This window comes from Nelumbo lutea, chromosome 2, assembly GCF_056320005.1.
Source record: "Nelumbo lutea isolate HS-2025 chromosome 2, American lotus-T2T, whole genome shotgun sequence".
Classification (NCBI taxonomy): Eukaryota; Viridiplantae; Streptophyta; class Magnoliopsida; order Proteales; family Nelumbonaceae; genus Nelumbo; species Nelumbo lutea.
This window is the reverse complement of record NC_142685.1, coordinates 98,831,583-98,852,791: the sequence shown is the minus strand read 5'-3', so window position 1 is coordinate 98,852,791 and position 21,209 is coordinate 98,831,583. Positions and strand designations below refer to the sequence as shown.

Here is a 21,209-nt window from a genome sequence, read left to right as displayed (position 1 = left end):
ATGCCGTGTAACATATACAAATTACTAAATGTGTAAAATCATTTTATGTTATTATTGTTATTTTTATTCAGTTAAATTATTAATTGATAATTAAAGAATTTAGTTAATCTAAAAAGTATATTAGATTCATTAGAATGTAAGATTCCAAGCACAAATCAATGTGCAACTATTATATCATCAGCAAACAAATTGATTTGCTGTAAAAGCTAACTATTTGTTTTGTTTCCTGGATACCCAGAAAATCTCAAAAAAGCTTTTTCCTTTTTTTTTTTGTTAAAGAAGGTTCTCTAGGTTTATATCTAGCATAGAGCCTACATTGAAGTATAATTAATGGTAGTCTCCCATTGTTCCTATTCCCGGTTGTTTGTAGCACAGAGACGGTGGGCCAAAGCAATAAAATGTTACAGTAATAGTGTATGCCCATGTTTACAGACTTCAAATGATTTTTGGTCAGTGGTTGCTTCAATTGGACAAGGACATGTTTTGTGGTATTAAGTACCATCGTAAGAACAATTGCAAACTGTAAATGTTTGTTTACAGTTTGTTGGATCAATAATAACAATTGCAAGCTGTATCAGCGAATTAACTGAATTTGATGGCTTCGTCACTGGCTGTGGGACCAATAATAACGACTCAATCTCTTACTTGACATTTAATTTATGGCTGGCATGGGGAGTTATTAGTGGTCAGTGATCACACAGCTTCAAAGACAATAATCAAATAGGGGTGTTCATAAAAGTCGAAAAACTAAACCGAACAGAAAAAAAAAAAATGAACCGAAAAATGTGGTTAATCGAACTGCCAGTCATACCTGTGCTCTTTTTTCTCTTAGCCCTTGTTTAAGTTTTCGATGAGATCTCTTAAGTACTACCCTACAAACATTCATGATTTTTTCAATAAAAAAGATTTTAACAATTGATCAGATAAGTCTTACATTATGGACCCTTGATTTCAACATTGAAATTCTTACATTGCCGAAATAAATCTAGACCGATTAGATTGGTCCGACCTGAGGCATATATATGTATATATAGATTGGTTCGATCGATTAAGCTATATAATATATGTAATATTTGTATTAATAGATGTCCAAAATGATCATTTTGGTTGGGTTTCAATCAAAATCCTACCGAAATGACCATTGCATTTGGCCAAAAGGGAAAACAAAAGGAGATTTGGGGACACCATCAACTCTCAACTCAGGTCTGTGGCTCAGGTTCTGCTTCTTCGGTCTCACCATCTAAGAGTAGTCTTGCTCACTATCAACTCTTCTTCACTCAGGACCTCACCGTATAGGAGCATTCTCTTGACCCTCACCGTCTCTCTCTTCCATTCAACCACTGAAAAAATACGAATCATCTTGGATTGGTTTTAAGTGTAAACTTCCATTCTTTAAACTAGTCAAATGGAATAAAATTAGACCAATTTTCCTCCGCCCTCAACCTAATAATGATAAGATGATTTGGAGGGTTGGACCATAAAGGAAATTTCTCTATTAAATCTACTTAGAAAGAGGCTAGTGTGATTGGAAGGGATTAAGAGGGCCTATCATGATCCTTAGCAGCATTTGGGGTCTTCGGATTCCTCCTAAAATTAAGACTTTTATACTCTTTCTATTGAGCTATCGACTTCCCTCAAAAGTTTTTCTTGTTGCTAGTGGAGTTCCCATTGATGAAAATTGTAGTATTTATGGGGAGAAAGAGAACATTGATCATATATTTAAGAATTGCTCCTTAGCAAATCAAGTTTGGCTTGCAATTAACTCTAGCATTATAGGCCTAGAGGATAATGGTTCTTCAAACTTAGATCGGTGATACAATTTGAATAAGGATAGTAGAGTAGAAGGGACTATGGCTAGAGAAAGAGTTGTCTCATTCTAGGGTTTTTATGAAAAATAGAAATGAAAAAACTTTTCTAAACCGGTGCTCCCCCATTCTATCATCATTGAATGGGCTTTAAATTTGTATTTGGAATCAAAATCTTGTGATGCTTAGGACCCAAGTATGGATAAAAGAAAATTATGGAGAAAAATTAGATGAAAATATCCTAGAAAGGGAATCATTAAAATTAAATTTGATGCTTCAAGAAATGATAATGGGGTTTTCTCAATTGCTTTTATTGCCAGGAACCATTTGGGGATATTCTTGATGCCAAAGCATATGCTATTAGATTAACCATGATAAATGTTGTTGAAGCTTGAGCTGCTTGGGAAAACCATAACATTGCTAAAAATTTTAGAAATCATTTTATAATTATTGAAAGTGATTTACTCCTTGTAATCTTTTGTTTGAAGCGACAAGTTTGAGTTTCATGGAGATTGGACGCCACCATTATGAAAGATTTCTTGAGGATGGCTGGGTGGCTGCAGTGCAGTGTCGCTTAGGCTACGTTTGGAAATGATGCAAATGGAGTGTAAATTTCGGTTCAGGGTAACATTACATTTATGTTTGGCAACATTACACTCTGGTTCACTTTTGCTTGTGCTTGGCAACATTACATTTATGCATTGACAAATGATAAAAAATACATTTTCCAATACATATTTACATTGATAATAAGATGTAAAATCAATAAAAATAAATAAATTTGCATTCAATTGGGCTTTCGATAAAAAAAGGAATATGTTTTATTGGAACTTGTGTTTGCATCCATTACAGCTAAAAGTTTGTTTGATAAGAAGGTAAATTTGTCAATGCAAAACTAACCCAACTTTGCAATTTATATGGACCGTTTTACACTCTACATATTTGCATTGTTTCCAAATACAGCCTTATTTTCACTCATTACGAGAAGCAAATCAAGCAACGGATTGGTTGGCACATCAAGCTCTTTCTTTCTCCTCTGATCCCCTCCCCTTCAATGTCTTCTCTCCCTAATTCCCTTTTGTGTATATGTTTGAGTGATGTTTGGGGCTGAGCTACCCCCACCTTGTGTAGCTCCTCCTCTTATCTACCAAAAGAATAAAAAAAAAAAATCATCAATGTATCTTTGCTTCGTGCCTTTGAAATTCTAGGTTAACCAAATTTTGAAAATGACGTACCGTAGATTGAGGAAAAAGATGAAGTCAATCTATTGTTACAAGCACACAATCAAGACGCTTGAAAACAAGGTGATCATTATCTCTTTGATTGGACCAAGTATAAGAAGATCCAGATGATCCTAAGTCAACAAGCCCATAGTAATCAAAGGTTGCATGCATTAACATTATTTGGGAGTTGTTAGGACTTCAACCCCCACTCTTCTTGATGGTGTTAGTTTTATTCAAATCTCTAAGTATTAAAGAACAGTGCATGGTCGACTCCGAGAAAAGATGTAGATTGTTCATGAAGCGAGTTCGAGCATCTGTGCTAGGGTCTACAGAGGATGTCCCACGTGCAGTTAGAGGATACTTATGAAACCGAACTACCATTTGATTTGGTTTATTAAACAAATTTGAAACGTTAACACCCTTATCAAAAAAACTACAGACCTCCTAAAAGTCATCCAGAACCAACATTGTGAATATTATAGGAGGAACACTAGTAAAGGATTTTACTACTCTTAAATACACTACTCTTGGTTTCATTAACAAAAAAGAAGATGGGTTTATACTGCTAGATAAGACTCTTAGGCTCCGTTCGTTTTTCAATAAGTTATTTACCGGGTAAATGCACTTACTTGGGTAAGTATTTCCTAGGAAAGATTTACCCGGGTAAGTGCATTTACCCATGTTCTTTTATTCCCTACATAAATAAGGCAATGATCATTTTATCTCTAAAAATCCAATATTAAAAGGGACATTTTTGTCCCATTCAAGTGTTGGAAACTTTTCTCTTTCCCACCTAGGAGATGAGTATCATTTACTAGGGTAAGTGATACTCAAGAAAATAAACTTTTCATAGCCCCCACATTAATCTGGAAAAAGAACATGGGTTTCTTGGTCAATGGGAGTCAAAATCTCATTGACCAACTTTACTCCTCTCAAAATCCAAACAAAGAACACCCCTTAAAATGATGAACTGTTGAGGGGATTCCTCCCCCTTGATAGTTCCAACATTGCAATTCATGGCACTGATGGCGGTGCTTTAGGGCCCACCACCTCAACCTTAGACATGTCATTGCTCTACTCATCTCCTTGATTTCTATTTGTTCTTCCTTGATTAGCTTAACCAATAATTAGTACTTTCTTCATAACATGCTTCTTCAAATTACTTGGCTTGCCAAATTTAGAGGATAATGGCACAGCCCATTATCCATTAAGTTTCTTCCTTTTGATATAACTTGATGGGCCATTAGTTACTGGTTAACCAGGATTTTCATGATCCACCTCTCTCTCTCTCTCTCTCTCTCTCTCTCTCTCTCTCTCTCTCTCTTCTATCTATCTATCTATCTATCTATCTATCTATCTATCTATCTATCTGCCTATCTATCTATATATATATATATATATATATATATATATATATATATATAAACTTGATGGGCCATTTGTTAGGAATTTTCTCCATTTTTATTTTTTTTTATTTTTAATTCTATGTCATTTTTTGAAACAACTAATGAGAGGCTTTCCTTCCAATATAAGTTTACCTAAAATCTCTCCCTCTCTCTCATATGTTCCCAATAATGTAAATAATCTCTTCTCCTAGAATTTATCCTAAACTACCTTCCCCACCTAAAACTTCATCTTAAAACATATCCTAACTTTCCCAGTTATATATTTCATTATTTTTAGGGAAAATCCCCAATTAGTACCATGTACTTTGGTCCAATTGCCACTTTGTCCTCGAACTTTAAAAGTGTGAATGCAGTGTGAAACTTTTTTTAGACTAAAATTACCCTCTATTTCTTTGTTTGTTAAAGGGTATATAAGTCATTTTATTATAGCTTTAATGGCTACTAAAATCGTTATATTTGTGTATTTAATCCATCTCTAATTGTAAGGGTTGAAAATGTAATTTTAATTATTATTTTTCACCTCATTTAATCCCCTCATTAAGTCTTACACATAAGGTGTCAAATCCCATTTTCACTTATTAAATCCTATATTTTTAAGTTATTTTTCATTAATAAGTGCTACTAATTAAATCTATGTCAATATTTTTAATAACAATATAAACCCATATATTTTAAAACTGACGTAAAAGCAAAACCATTCTTTATCCAAGTGGTAGCTAAGCAATTCAACCATCCGAATCAAATTGATCAACCTATGAAGTCATAGTTAGGTAATACAATTTTTAGAATAGAAATAAATGTAGAAAATTACAAAAAATATAGAAAAATAAAAATTTATGATATTTTTATTAATAAAGTAAAAAAAATAAGTGTAATAAACAAGAATTGTTTTTATTGATAACGAAAATGAAATACATAATTTAGAGCTGATAAAAAATGATATATAAAAACTAATAATAAATAGTCCAACTTTTTAGTTAAATGTGTTAAGCCTTAATGTCATAAATAAATAGTAAAAATTAATAAAATATAAAAGTACAAAAATGAAAAAAATACATAAATTTTGCAAAGAAAAAAGCATTCAGGCACATGTATAATATCATATATTTATTTTGTTAAAGAAAAAATAAGTGTGACAAAAAATACAAAATAATTATAGAAAAAATTGAACATGTATAATTCTATATTTACATTACTATTAAAAACCGGCCTGGAAATAAAATTGCTTTGGCTTCTCATAATTGAGGAGGCAACTAGTTAAAGTTGAGAAATGAGAAAAAAGAAAGAGAAGAAGAAGAAGAAATCGCCGGTGGCGGCTATCTACATGTTCATCATCATTGCTTCTAGAACACCGTTTACCCTCTTTTTACATCTCTCTCATCTTTCTAAATTTCTCTCAAATCCTAAATCATTTGCTTCATTGGTGTATTTTCTATTTCTAAGATAAGATCGATGTTTAACCTTTCATCTTTTGCATCGATCTTTCGATTTCTTCATTGGATTTGGATTTGCAATTTTTATGTTGTTACAACTAGGGGTGGATTTGAGTCGAGCCGAGCCGAATAGTACCAAGCTCGAGCTTGGCTTAAGACTATTCTATAAGGCTCGAGCTCGAGCTCGAGACTATTCTGTAAGGCCCGAGCTCGAGCTCGGTTCGAGCCAAAACCTTGAGCTCGAGCTCGACTCGAGTCAAAAGTTCATAAGCTCGAGCTCGGCTTGGCTCAGCTCGTTTTATATTTGTAAAATAGTGGTTTAGTGCCAAAAAAGAACCATTGACCTGACCGGTTCCTGAGCCAAACGGTTCAACCATCTAGTTTGGTCTGGTCTGGCCTTTAAAACAATGTCTAAAATACTCATTTTTGAATTTAGTCCCTATTTAATTCTAAGGTTTAAATTATAACTTGAATTACTACTTTTTACCTCATTCGGTTTCCTCTATTTAAATATTATGTTTTTATGACAAATAAACAAAAGAAAAAATATACAACTAAACAAGGTTCTAAATGTCGACACAGGCCGATAGGTCGGTATAGAGTATTAGCCTGTATTGGTGTTTTTTTTATGTTTTATTTATTTATTTTTAAAACTGATTTAGAGGGATTGGTTTAAGTCCCGGCTACCCTCTGAACCATGGCCTAACCCGATACACCCCCTGTCGGGGCGTATCGGGAAGGCCCAGATGCGATACGTATCAGCCGATACAAGCCGATACGCGACGAAAGTTTGAATCTTGACACCAAAAATATAAAACACTACAAAAAGAAGAGTCTAGCCATACAGGTAGGCCTGTCAAGTATATTTGAAACTTCACAATTGATATGATTATCACATATTTGAATGAGTTGTTTATATAATCAGCTTTATATTTTGCAATATGCATCTTGTTAATAATAAAAAATATAAAAACAAAAAATAAAAAATACATAAATTTATAAAAAAAATTAATATAATATTATTATAATTATCATTATTTAAAATTTCCATGTATAAAGCACATACACATTTACTAATCTTGAAAATGATAAATCTATCGTAGTCGATCATCATGGAATTAATAAGTACGTACATTCAAAATACCAGTGCAGTATTTTATTCTTTTACAATGACCGGATTGCTTAATAACTGCTTTATTCACCTAAAGAGACTAATGTTGTGTCTGTATTCTCCACTCTTCTTTTGCTGAGGTGGATCTTCAGTGAAAGTGATTGCTTGGTAATTATTAAACTTGTGTGCGGAAGGGCAATACGTAGTGATGGTGCGCAATCCGGCCGGTCCTAGTGGTCAATGATCTTGCCTCTGTCTGGAGCCGAAGGTGCCTGAAACGGGGAAGAAAGCGAGTATCTCTGGAGAGGGACCTAGTGAGAATGCTCCGAAGCACAAGTTAGTATCCTCAGAGGCAAGATGATAAACCAGATGGCGCAAAGTTCATATACCTCATTCTTGGGGGGTAGAGAGCCTTTTATAACCACTTCGCACACTCACTCCTAAGCTTCTGTCAGGTCGGGTATGATTACCTGTGCTTCTGCCAATTCAGGTGTCCTCACCCCTACTAGGGCAGAACTGCCACTGCTCTCTTTGTCGGAGGTGTCTTTGTGACTGGAGATGGCTGTGGCAGGTGGCGGTGGTAGGTGGCCGTTGGAATGCGGCTGTCAAGCATCAAGTCTCAAGTCAGTAAGGTGTGCCACCTCAAGATACGGACTCCTTCGGTGTCAGGTACGGTGCAGTTATCCAGTTCGACGTTCCGGAGGCGAAGTGCTGGAGTGGTGTGCGAGGTGAAATCTTGAGTTCGGGTAGAGATGTGGCCCAAACTGCCATGGGGCGGGCCAGTTCGGGTTGTTGCCTTTTGTAAGGCTCGGGGTCCAAAGGAGAGCTCATGCTCCTCATGGGCAGTTTGGACTGCAGGTTCCTCTTTTCGGAGTTCATGCCTTGGGCGTACTGTTGTTCTGAGCTGTTGCCTTTCCACGTGTTGAGTGGTTATGAGGTCGGGCCAAATCTTCCTTCATCACGTAGTATACTTTCTTGATGAATTTGTCGAATGAAAAAGTCGATCTTCTTCCTTAATTTTCTATTAACAACTTACCGCTTGTTCCTCAGAACTGTAACAGAGTTGCCTATAGAATTGTAAAGTCTGTTTGTTTTGTCCAAACCATCCATACTACTTGGCTTGTGGAACTTATTATCTCATTGTATCTGATCTTTGGTTTTTTTAATGAATGAATGCTTTCTCTTTCTCAGAAAGACAACAAAAAAGAAAAGAAAATTCAGAAATAGTTAGGTTGAACATGATTTTGTGGGAGCTCAAAAAATTTTATTAACTTCATACTCCATGGTGGGTAGACTTGTTCATGGGCTGGGTAGCCCGATGGCCTGGCCCAGCCCGGCTTGCACCCCAATCGGGATTGGTCATGTAATTAGCTCGCGGGCCTGACCTAGGGCCTAGCATAGTAAGCCCGACTGTGTTTCGGGACGGGCTTGAGATTTGTCAAAAATGCTCAACCTGATTCAGCATTATATATTTTATAAAATACATAATGTGTATTTTATATATTATATAAAATATATAAATAATATAATATTTATTGAAATATATATATATATATTTTAATTTAATATATAATTTTTATTTTTTTCTTTATAATTTCTGTCTCTCTCTCTCCCTCTCTCTCTCTCTATTTAGCCACTTCAGCAGTAGTAACAACATGGGCTAAATTTCAGGCCCGGGCCCAAGCCCAAGCTTCGGGCTTTTCATGAGGGTCGGGCTCGGTCTCGGGCCATAGAAAAATCTATTAATACAGAGTGAAAGACGGACCTGAGCCCGGCCCGGCCCATGAATATGTCTAATCGTGGGTAGACCTGTTCATGGGCTAGGCTCGGGCCGGGCTTTCACTTTGTATTAACAGATTTTTCTAAGGCCCGAGCCCGGCTCGACCATTGGGCCTATAACTTGGGACCAAGCCTGGCCCTCATAAAAAGATCGAAGCCCGGGCCTGGGCCCGAGCTCGAAATTTAGCCCATGTTGTTAGTACTACTGAAGCGGTTGAATAGAGAGAGAGAGAGAGAGAGAGAGAGAGAGAGAGAGATTATAAAGAAAAAAATAAAAAATGTATATATTAAATTATAAATATATATATATATCTTTCAATAAATATTATATTATTTATATATTTTATATAATATATAAAATACATATTATGTATTTTATAAAATATATAATGCTAAGTTTGGTCTGGTCGGGCTCGGGCCAGACTTTTTTGACAAATCCTGAGCCCGACCCGAAACATTGTCAGACTTACTATATTAAGCCCGAGGTCTGGCCCGCAGGCCTAATTACATGACCAAGCCCGACCAGAGTGTGAGCCGGACTAGGCCGGGCCATCGGGCTACCCGGCCAATGAACTTGTCTAATGGTGGGATATATCTCCGTATCCTACCTTGTCAAGAAATTCAAGAATTGCATGCACTTGTTCATCACTCTTTTGACTATCAGCCAATTAACAAATCCCCAGCTCAATTAATGGGCCATTTGATAACAACTGAGCAAAATGACTTATTGCTTCTTCTTCTATTAATTAAACAAGTCATTAAATGGATATGATCTCATTAATGACATTAAGTTGGAATTCAAAACATCTTTAAGGAATTTATTCAATTAAAGATAAAACAATAAGTCATTCTGTTCAACCATTTAAAATCTATCTAGTAGTCCCTAATTCATTCTAACTCTTGCAAAATGTCAAAAGGAAAAGTAATTAGATTCTATTTTTTTATTACTAAAAAATGTATATATATGTACATTGCACGTGGCAATTTTATATGATAATAATGATGATGGTGAGATGCGTCCAAATGATTTCTATAAAATATGTTTTTTATTTTCATCTACTTTTTGTGTTTTCTTATCTTTTAAATTTTTATTATTTAATTATGATATTAAGCATTGACACATTTGACCCACTAGCAAATAGGAAAACAATTTCATTTTTGGGTTTGTTTTAAATTTTGTATTTCATTTCCATCGTCAATAAAAACAATTCTCATTTATAACATTTATTTATCTTTAATATGATTAACTTAAAATATTATATTTTTGTGTTTTTATCTTTTTCCATTTTTGTTACTTAACCTTGACATCAAGGGTTGGCACATTTGCCCCAAAAGGTTAAATTGTTGACATACCGCTAAATAGGAAAACAATTTCACTTTTTAATTGGTTTTACATTTTGTATTTCATTTCCATCATCAATAAAAAAAATTATTATTTATCACACTTATTTTTTTTCTAATATGACTGATATAAAATATTAGAGATGTGCCTAAATATTTTTACATTTTTTTTTATTTTTGTTAATTTAAAAGTTTTATTATTTAACTATGACAGCATAAGTTAACCCTTTTGACATGAATGGTTGAATTGATTAATGGAGGATGGAAGTACTATTTCATTTTTGAGTTGGTTTAAAAATCACGGGTTTTATATTGTTAAAAGCATTGGATATAGTTCTTAGTGATATAATTTACTGGTGAGAAAAAATAACTTAAATATAAGATTCAATATGAGAGAGAGAGTGAGAATTAATATCTTAAATATAAGATTTGATGAGAGAGAATAATAGTATAGATATAGATATAAATTTTGTGATAAGAAGAGCAAAAACAGCTAAATTGCTGAAGCCTCCCTTATACTTTCTGACAGTTGCATTTTAACACCTTGCTTTAGGCTGATAGCACTGTGCTCCCTTGAACTTTTTTGGCATCGTTGCATCTACATCCCTTTGTGATCTCAATCCGATGGAAGTAGTGAAATTACTAAACTACCCATTGTTGAGCTTTTGAAAGGTAAATTGACTTGCAAATTTACCTTCTAATATGAAGGAAAAACCACCACAGTCCTACAACCTGTTGAAACCTGTAAACTAAAACCTATATACCGTATGCAACCTGCAACTAAAGTGTAGATCTACAACCAGCGGTTGGCCTTTTTTGATCTCTATCTACGACTAAAATCGTAGATATCTGAAACCTGTAATGTGCAAATAAAGCCCATCGACCATAGATCCTTTGTAATTTGAAAGTTGAAACTATAGGAAGAAGAAGATGATTGCTTTGACATGTTGCTACTATGTACACATCTTTTAACTCCTGTATTTGAAGAAGGCCCCACAACCTATATATGTTTGAGGGGTAGGGGTGCAATTTGAGCAGGCTTGGATTGGGGTTTTGTCAAAATTTGAATGAGTCTGGCTGAGATATGGTCGATAGAGTGTAAACTCTTCAAATCAGGTACCTATATGTTTGCTGGTTAAGCACTCAAGCGTAAATGGTGTGAAATGAAAAGATTTGTTTGACTCAAGTGGGATATAGATAGCTCTTTTCATCATTGTTTTTGAACCGCCGTTGACTTAGATGGTAGGACTGTTCGGTCTGGAAACTGTCTAAGCAACTGGTTCCATTTTATTCCAAATCCGATTCCTGACCAAAAATCATTGAATCAGTCAACTATCCATTGACCTGAACAGTCAAACCATCGACTCATTCAATGGTTTTTGGCTGTTTTTTTATTTTTAGTTATTTTTTATTTATTTTTAATTTTTTGTCAAAATGGGCTATATGTTCAAATCGGATGGTTGACCATCAACCTAAAAACCGTTGGTCAGAAAAATTCCATTTCCGAATCATTTTTTAAAACTGTACTTTTCATGGGTATTACGATCAGTGTACCTAAAATTTAGTTTTTTCATCTAAGGGCGACCTTGACATTTAAAAAAGTTGAGATGATGACATCAGCAATCTCAGTTAGCATTCTAATGTCAAGTAACAGAGAGGTATAAATGCTACGTTGTCACAAAGTTCAGGGAGGAAATAAGTGATATTGCTATATATAAAATACTGTACGGCTGTAATATTAGAATTATTTCAAGTTTGAGTGCTAATTTGCTAATAGTGATATTAAATACCTTAGGTTGCACGATTTTGACTTATTAAAAAGCAAATCCTATCTATCCATCTTTCCTATAAAACTGATGGGATATGTGGTTATTGTAATTTTGGAGGAGAAGCTCTGAGGTTCAGTTGAATACGTTGTCATTAGAACGTTATTTGCCTCTACTCAGTTTCATTGAGTTTGTTGTTGTGTTATAAGAAAATCCGTTTCTAGGATACAACAGAGCCTTGGGCGAGAATCTGCAACCAACAAAGTTGAAGAATTTTCAAACAAACCTTCTGTGAGACTGTAGCAGACCGGACTGAGAGAGAGAGAGAAAGTGGATTTTGAAAATGTGTGTTTTTGAAGTTTGATTCATTCTCCTTAAATAATTTATGAAGATGTATGAAGAAAAGGTAGGTGCTAGTTCAGAAAAGGCACCTTGAACAGTCACAATTTTCAAAAATTGTGACTGTTTAAAAGTAGTTAACAGTTAATGACTGTTAACTTTGAATTGTGACTCTTGATCACACTCGATCGAATCGTGACCGTTGATCTCATCAATGGTGATCAACGGTCAGCATCACACCATAACCAAAGCCGCTCTTCGCGAGCCACGTGGGTGCGAGCAAAGTGCGCCTCTAAAGTGCTATACAAGCGCGTGCATGTTGCGCAGTATCAAACCCCCATACTCTCCTCTACTATTCCTAAGGAGTGTAAATAAACTCCTATTAAAATACTGAAAACAAAGCTTATAATTTTTCAATGTGGGACAAGTTCAAAACTGGGTTTTGTAAGAGAAAAGCTAATTTTTCAATCAAGTGTGTAGGTGCAATTTCTCATGTAATTGACCAATCAAACCCATTGGATTTAATCTCTTATGAGATTAAAATCCAATAATCCCCACATTGATTGATTAATTACATAGTTCACTCTCAATCCAAACTACTATGACACAGTTCTGCATACAAAAGGTGTTTATCAACTTAAACATTTTGTTAGTATAGATATTTCAGAGCCTTATCAAAGTTATTGGTGTTAAGACCTTAAACCAATTACTCTCAAGATAGACCGGAGACACCCATACACACAAAAATGTAAAGTCTCTACAAGAGTTTCAAGTTTTGCTCAGCACTGATATGGCCATGTGCTTCTTTCCTGGTTTTATGAACAATTCCAAGAGCAAATCCAAACTCTCATGAGAAGCGGCACCATTTCTATGTTCACATAGGTGAAGTTCCACTATGTGTTCCGTTATTTGACACATTTTAGAACTTCATTAAGAGTTTAACTCAACCTCTCATCATAACGGACAACATTGTTTATGTTGTGATGGAAAATTTTTCAATGTCAGTGTTAACAGTCATATTGCTGTAATTTGTTGTTACCTATTAAACCCAATGCTGATGGTTTTTCAATTCAGGTCGGGTTACCATTACAGTTGACTAAGTAAAGGGTCTTAATTTCATCTCTTTGGTTGTCATTCTTACCAATTCTCTGGCCAAGCCCTTGGTAAGAGGATCAGCCAAGTTTTTACTTGACCTCACATAGGTTATAGTGATGACTCCATCTTGAATCAGTTGTCTAACGAATTCATGTTTCAGACTTATATGTCTGGACTTACCATTGTAGGTACCGCTGTAGGCACTTGACAGAGTTGTCTCACTATCACAGTAAATGGAAATTGGAGGCATAGCACTAGGTCAATGTTTTATATCCAATAATAAATTCCTAATCCATTCAACATCTTTTTTAGTAGCCGCTAAGGCTATTAATTCAGATTCCATGGTCGAGTGAGATATACAAGTTTATCTCTTGGATGCCCAAGAGATCGCACCCCCACCAAAAATGAAAATTCACCCAGAGGTTGACTTGTCATCTCCATTACTAGTAATCTAACATGCATCAATATACCGTTCTAGTACAGTTTGATAATCACAGTAAAACAAACCAAGTTCCAAGGTTCTCTTGAGATACACAAGAACTCTCCCAATTGCCTTCCAATGCTCTACACCAGGATTACTTGTAAAGCGACTGAGTTTATTTATTACAAATGCAATATCAGGTCTAGTACAAAGCATAGCATACATCAAGCTTCCTACTAGACTAGCATACTCAAGTTGTACAATTGTTGTATTAGCATTTTCTACTAGCTTTGTACTATAATCATATGGTGTGCTATATTCTTTAAACCCTAAATGCTTAAATTTCTCAAATACTTTCTCAATATAATGTGATTGGCTTAATGCATACCCCTTACTATTCTTTTTTACTTTTATTTCCAAAATGGTATCTATTTTTCCAAAATCTTTCATCTTGAAGACAGAGGATAAGTAGTTTTTAGTTTCATTTATGCCAACCTATTTGTACCCACAACAAGCATATCATCAAGATAAGGACATACAATTATTCCATAGTTTTCAGTGAATTTTGAGTAGATGCATCTATCAACCCTATTATGTTTAAAACCAAAAGCTAAAATGCAAGAATCAAATTTCCTATGCCACTGTTTAGGTGTTTATTTTAATCCATATAGTGATTTAGCTAGTTTATAGATTTTTTTCTCATTTCCAAGAAGAACAAATCCTTTTACTTGTTCCATATAAACCTCTTCATTTAAATCACCATTTAAAAAAGTAGTTTTAACATACATTTGATGAACAAATAAGTGATAAATGGATGCTAATGCTATGAGTGTTCTAATAGAAGTTGTTCTAGCCACTAGTGCATAGGTGTCAAAGTAATCAATCTCTTCCTTTTGACTAAATCCTTTGGTTATCAATCTAGCCTTAAAAGTTTGTATAGTTCTATCAATGTTGTATTTTCTTCTAAACACTCATTTACATTTTATTGGTTTTGATCCTTAAGGCAGGTCTACTAGTACCCATGTGTTATTTGACATTATTGAATCCATTTCATCATTTATATATTCCTTTCAAAAGGCTGCATCTGTAGAGGTCATGGCGTCACTGTATGTTTTTGGATCATTTTCAATGTTCAGGACAATGGGTATCTTATTTAAAATCTTATTTCTATCAGTTTCAACAAAAAATACAATTGACTGAGTAGAGATAAAATCTGAACCTAAGTGTTTATTTGTTCTTTGTCTTTGACTTATTCTAGGTCCTATTGTAGGTGTTACAGTTGTGTCATTTTTTCTTTCAATCTCATTATTATCAACAGGTATTGAGATCTGAGTTTTTCTTTCAGATTCTCTATCATTTTCTGTGAATTCATTTTCTATAGATTCAGAACACAGTTTATTTTCAAAGAATTCAACATCTCTAGTTTCAATTATTATGTTGGAATCTAAGTCTAGAAGCCTATAGACCTTTCTATGTTTTGCATATCCAACAAACATGCTTCTCTTAGCTCTAAGTCCTAACTTGGTTCTTTTAGGATCTGGAACTCTATAATATGCTAAGCACCCCCACACTTTTGAATATGCTAAATTAGGTTTTTTTCTTGTCCATAACTCATATTGGCATTTGTTATTAACTCTAGAAACAATTCTGTTATATAAATGGCAGACTGTTAGGAGTGCTTTCCCCCACAAGTTTAAGGGTGCATTAGTTTTTAACAACATGCAATTTATCATTTCTGTAAGTGTTATGTTTTTCCTTTCGGCAGGCCATTCTGTTGAGGGGTATAGGGAGCAGAACACTGATGTATTATTCTAAATTCTTCACAAAAAGAATTAAATTCATTTTTAAATTATTCAGCACCCCTATTACTTCTAAGGATTTTTATTTTCTTTTCTAGTTGATTTTCAACTTCAGTATTGTACAGTTTAAACATGTCAAAGGCTTCATCCTTAGTTCTCATAAGGTAGATGTAGGTGTACCTAAAAAAGTCATCTATAAATGTTATGAAGTATCTCTTACCTGCTCTAGTTAACACACCATTGAGTTCATAGATGTCAGAATGAATTAGTTTTAGAAATTGAGAATTTCTCTCAACACTAGGGAAATGTTTTTTAGCCATTTTAGATTTTATACATATCTCACATTTTTCAGTTGATTCATTACTGTAAGCAATTATACCAAGTTTGCTCATGTTCTTTATGGATTTAAAATTCAAGTGTTCTAATCAATCATGCCATAAAGAGAAAGAATTAACAATATAAGCGAAAACTTTTCCTTCATTAATACTTAATTTGAACATACCATTACAACCATATCCATTTCCAACAAACATCCCATTCTTGGATAGGATTAGTTTGTCGAATTCAAAGACAACTTTGAATCCCCTCTTACAGACAAGATTTACTGAGACCAATTTCTTTCTAATGTCAGAAACATGGAGGACATTCACGAGAGTCAGTACCTTTTTGGAGGTAAAGTTCAACTCTATATTACCTCTTCTAGCATCTTTGGCACATGTTTGGTTTCCCATTTGTACTTCCTGACCATTAGTCACTTCTTCATATGTCTTGAACAAGGACCTGTCCTTGCAAACATGGACTGTGGTGTCTGAACCAAACCACCATCGAGAAGACAATTCTGCCATGTTGACTTCAGTAGTCATGGCCACTAGATTGTCTTCTACCATGTTTACAGGCTTGGTTCGGCCTTTCCGATGTCTGCAGACTTGGGCATAACGTCCCTTCTTTCCACAGACATGGCAGGATCCTTTCTTATTCTTGCTCTTCTTGAAGTTCTCATCCTTCTTCTTTACTTGTAATGTAGAGTTAGTCTTCTTCGATCCGTTTTCCTTAAAATTGCCCTTAGAGTTCAGCATACCAGCCAGGGTCTTATCCCTACTATCTCTAATCTGAGACTCTTCTTCAATATGAAGGTGTTGATGAATTTTCTCCATGGTATGTTCTTCAGCCTTGAGCAGAAGCTTCTTCCTGTAATCCTTCCAAGAGGGTGAAAGTTTGGCAATGATTGCTCTCACTTCGAAAGATTCAGGAAGGATGATGTCAAAGGATCGATTTTTTTTTACTATCACTTGTAGTTCATGAACTTGCTCCAGTATGGGTTTATGGTCATTCATGGTGAAGTCAAAGTATTCTGCATTAAGATGCTTATTCGTACCTGCTTCTTGCACCTTGTATTTGAATTCTAGGGCCTTCCAGATTTCTTTTGGAGATGTAAGTTCCTTGTAGAAGTTGTGGAGTAGGTCTGATAAGGCATTCCGTATGTGTCATCGGCACAAAAGTGAGTCTTCTTCTCGTTTTGCTCTTTCCGTCTTTAGTTTTTTGAGTCTTTGTCAATGGATTCAGGAAGTGATTGCAGATTTGCATCCAGTAGATAGTAAAGTTTTAGTGTGGTTAGAAAGAAGATCTTCTTGTCTTGCCATCGGCTAAAGTTTGCTCCATCGAACTGGTCTAGTCGAATAAGATCTTGGTTCATCATCTTGATCGAAGTCATACTTGCTTCCGCCTCCATTGCAAAATAACGTTCTAAAACTGATGGGAAATGGGGTCACTGTAACTTTGGAGGAGAAGCTCTGAGGTGCGTCTGAATACACTGTCTTTAGAATGTTATTTGCCTCCACTCAGTTTCACTGAGCTTGTTGTTGTGTTATAGGAAAATCCATTCCCAGGATACAACAGAGCCTTGGGCGAGAATTTGCAACCAGCAAAGTTGAAGAATTTTCGAACAAACCTTCTGTGAGACTGTAGCAGACTGGACTGAGAGAAAGAGAAAGTGGATTTCGAAAATGTGTGTTTTTGAAGTCTAATTCATGCTCCTTAAATAGTTTATGAAGAAGTATGAAGAAAAGTTAAGTGCTGGTTCAAAGAAGGCACCTTGAACAGTCACAATTTCAAAAATTGTGACTGTTTAAAAAGAAGTTAACAGTTAATGACTATTAATTTTGAATTGTGCCTCTTGATCACACCCGATCGAATCGTGACCGTTGATCTCATCAACGGTGATCGAATCGTGATTGTTGTTGTGTTATAGGAAAATCCATTCCCAGGATACAACAGAGCCTTGGGTGAGAATTTGCAACCAGCAAAGTTGAAGAATTTTCGAACAAACCTTCTGTGAGACTGTAGCAGACTGGACTGAGAGAAAGAGAAAGTGGATTTTGAAAATGTGTGTTTTTGAAGTCTAATTCATGCTCCTTAAATAGTTTATGAAGAAGTATGAAGAAAAGTTAAGTGCTGGTTCAAAGAAGGCACCTTGATCACACCTGATCGAATCGTGACCGTTGATCTCATCAACGGTGATCAACGGTCAACATCGCACCAAAACCAAAGCCGCTCTTCGCGAGCCACGCGGGTGCGAGCAAAGTGTGCCTCTAAAGTGCTACACAAACGTGCACACGTTGCGTAGTATCAAACCCCCATACTCTTCTCTACTATTTCTAAGGAGTGTAAATCAACTCCTATTAAAATACTAAAAACAAAGCTTATAATTTTCCAATGTGGGACAAGTTCAAAACAGGGTTTTGTAAGAGAAAAGCTAATTTTTCAATCAAGTGTGCAGGTGCAATTTCTCATGTAATTGACCAATCAAACCCATTGGATTTAATCTCTTATGAGATTAAAATCCAATAATCCCCCACATTGATTGATTAATTACATAGTTCACTCTCAATCCAAACTACTATGACACAGTTTTGCATACAAAAGGTGTTTATCAACTTAAACATTTTGTTAGTATAGATATTTCAGAGCTTTGTCAAAGTTATTGATGATAAGACCTTAAACCAATTACTCGTACGTCTATAATATTAGACTTATTTCAAGTTTGAGTGCTAACTTGGTAATAGTGATTAACTACCTTAGGTTGTAGGATTTTGACCTATTAAAAACCAAATCCTATCTATCCATCTTTCCCTATAAAACTAGCATCAATTGCAATGAAGACTTAACAGATATGAGATTTTGATTTCTTTGTGTACTCATGGCTATGCGCTTAGCAAGAAAATCTGGCCCTTCTATGGCTTCCGCCACAATGCTACTTGCGCTGCTAATGGTCACTGCAACAATGATAGGTCGTCTCTCTCTCTCATTCATGAACTCGGATTCAGTCCTCACAAGGCTGTGTTTGCACCGCATTCACAGCCACTTACAGTTATGTATTGGAAATTCCCATGAATAAAAACATATAAATAAAAAGATATTCTCAATAGAGGTGGAAAATATTTCATTATGATTTATTTGAGTAATATTTCCTAATGTAATTATACAGTTATTCTACATTAGCAAATGTTGGGCTAGTAAAATGTAATGATACAGTTAATTTTCTTATTTGCTAGTAAATAAGAAAAATGGAAAGGTATAGTATGATTCTTGATATCAAAATGTTGGGATTGCTTCAGCTATGACCACCTTATAAGGAGTATCTTGAGACTTAGAATTTATGGTCTACAATGTTTTTTAAAATGAAATTAATTTAAGTGAATAATGAGAAAGTTCATCACCTCAATTAAATAAGTTAGTTTCACTACTTGAATTAACTTAAGCGGTTTTAGTTCATTAGAAAAAAAAAAATCGAGTTTTTGCTAGAAGGATGCCTGTATAAACCTGTCATAGGTCTCTTCTCTTCCCAAACAAGATACCAGATATCTTATTCACTCTAATCGATCTCTGTGCACTACAATCCGCTATCTATGTTTCACACATGAGGTGTCCTCTCACTTTTGTGGCCTATTAAGAGATGTTGTTTCATTTAATTAAATATTAAAATATTATGTACGATTTTACAATATACTATTAGATATTATACTGAAAATTGTTCATTTTATTATTTTAATGTTATATTATCCAAATAATCTCTTAATTTATTGCTGAATTTATTCAGAAATTTAGTGGTGTATACAAATGCCCAAATGAATAACCACCTGGCCTCCAGAGAAACAAAAAAATCAGAATTTAACGGTATGTCTGGTTTTAAGGAAAAAGTAGGGAAAGGTAGACAAACCTTTACAGATCTTGTATGGGTTTCCCCACCTTTTCTTTCCCTTCTCTACTTTTTTCCTCAACCCAAACACTGCCTAAAGGTAAGTTTGGTTCTACAGAATGCAATCTTAAAAATGGAAATGGGTTTGAGCAACCCAACTCTGTTCTCTCTATTAAGGCCTCGTTTGGTTTGCAGGAATATAAGAGTCTAGAATCTAGTTTGGGTGGAATCGGAATCTCTTTCTCATTCCTAGTGAAATGGCATTCTCTCATTGGAAGGAATGGTCAAATCCCCTGCCCCCCTTTTAGGAATGAAATCCCATTCATTCTTATTCTAATTTTCAACCAAATAGACTATAGGAATAGACCATTCTGATTCTGACTTCAAAGGATTTCGATTCCAATTCTGAATACTATAAAGCAAACGAACCGTAATTGATAAATGCAAGAAATGGAGCTGATCATCAGAAGTAAGTAGTTGGATGTATAGACGGATGTTAGTTTCTGTATGGATCAAAATAATGGATCCAACTTAAATCCATTATCTGCATTGCCCCATTTTGATAATCTTCTTGTCCTCGCTGAATTTATTCCAAATGCAGATGCACAGTCAGTAGGCGTTTGCTACGGAATGCTAGGCGACAACTTACCACCCCCGAATGAAGTAGTGGCTCTCTATCAGTCCAATAACATACAAAGGATGAGACTCTATGATCCAAATCAAGCAGCTCTTCAGGCCCTTAAAGGCTCCAACATCAAAGTAGCCTCTGAGGACCTCACCGCTGCAAATAACTTTGTCAACACATATGTAGTAGCGAATAAGGATATCAACTTCAAGTATATCGCTGTTGGTAACGAAGTAGATCTTCAGGATTTCCAATATGTCTTCCCCGCCATGACAAACATTTACAGGGCAATCCAGGCAGCTGGCTTAGAAGACCAAATCAAGGTTTCAACAGTGATTTACTTAGGAATCCTTAAGAACACTTACCCTCCTTCCGATTCTGTTTTCAGTGCTGATGTGCTGCCATTCATGAAGCAAATCATTGTGTTCTTGGTTCAAAACAGGACTCCATTACTTGCTAATTTGTATCCTTAACATCAGTTATGTTCAGAACCCAGATACCATTTCTTTGAGCTATGCATTGTTCACTTCTCCATCGGTTGTGGTGCAAGATGGTCAGTTTGGATATCAGAACCTTTTTGATGCCCTCTATGGTTCAGTCTATGTGGCTTCTTTCAAGGCAGTTGGGTCCTATGTGGGGATTGTTGTATCCCAAATGCAGGTGACTTTACGTCGACGACGGAAATGCTCGAACTTATTACGCAAACCTGATTCAACATGTGAAAACGGGTACCCCGAGAAGGCCAATGCCTATTGAGACTTACTTGTTTGCAATATTTGATGAGAATACGAAGGATGGACCAGAGCGGGAGAAACACTTTGGGCTATTCTCTCCAAATAAACAACCAAAGTACCAACTCAGTTTCACTTAA

The 21,209-nt window shown here is 35.2% G+C and overlaps 1 pseudogene; it reads left to right on the top strand.

The window, feature by feature from the left end:
• The first annotated feature begins 20,322 nt into the window (after positions 1–20,322).
• On the top strand, positions 20,323–21,209 carry LOC148872263 (glucan endo-1,3-beta-glucosidase, basic isoform pseudogene; annotated as a pseudogene).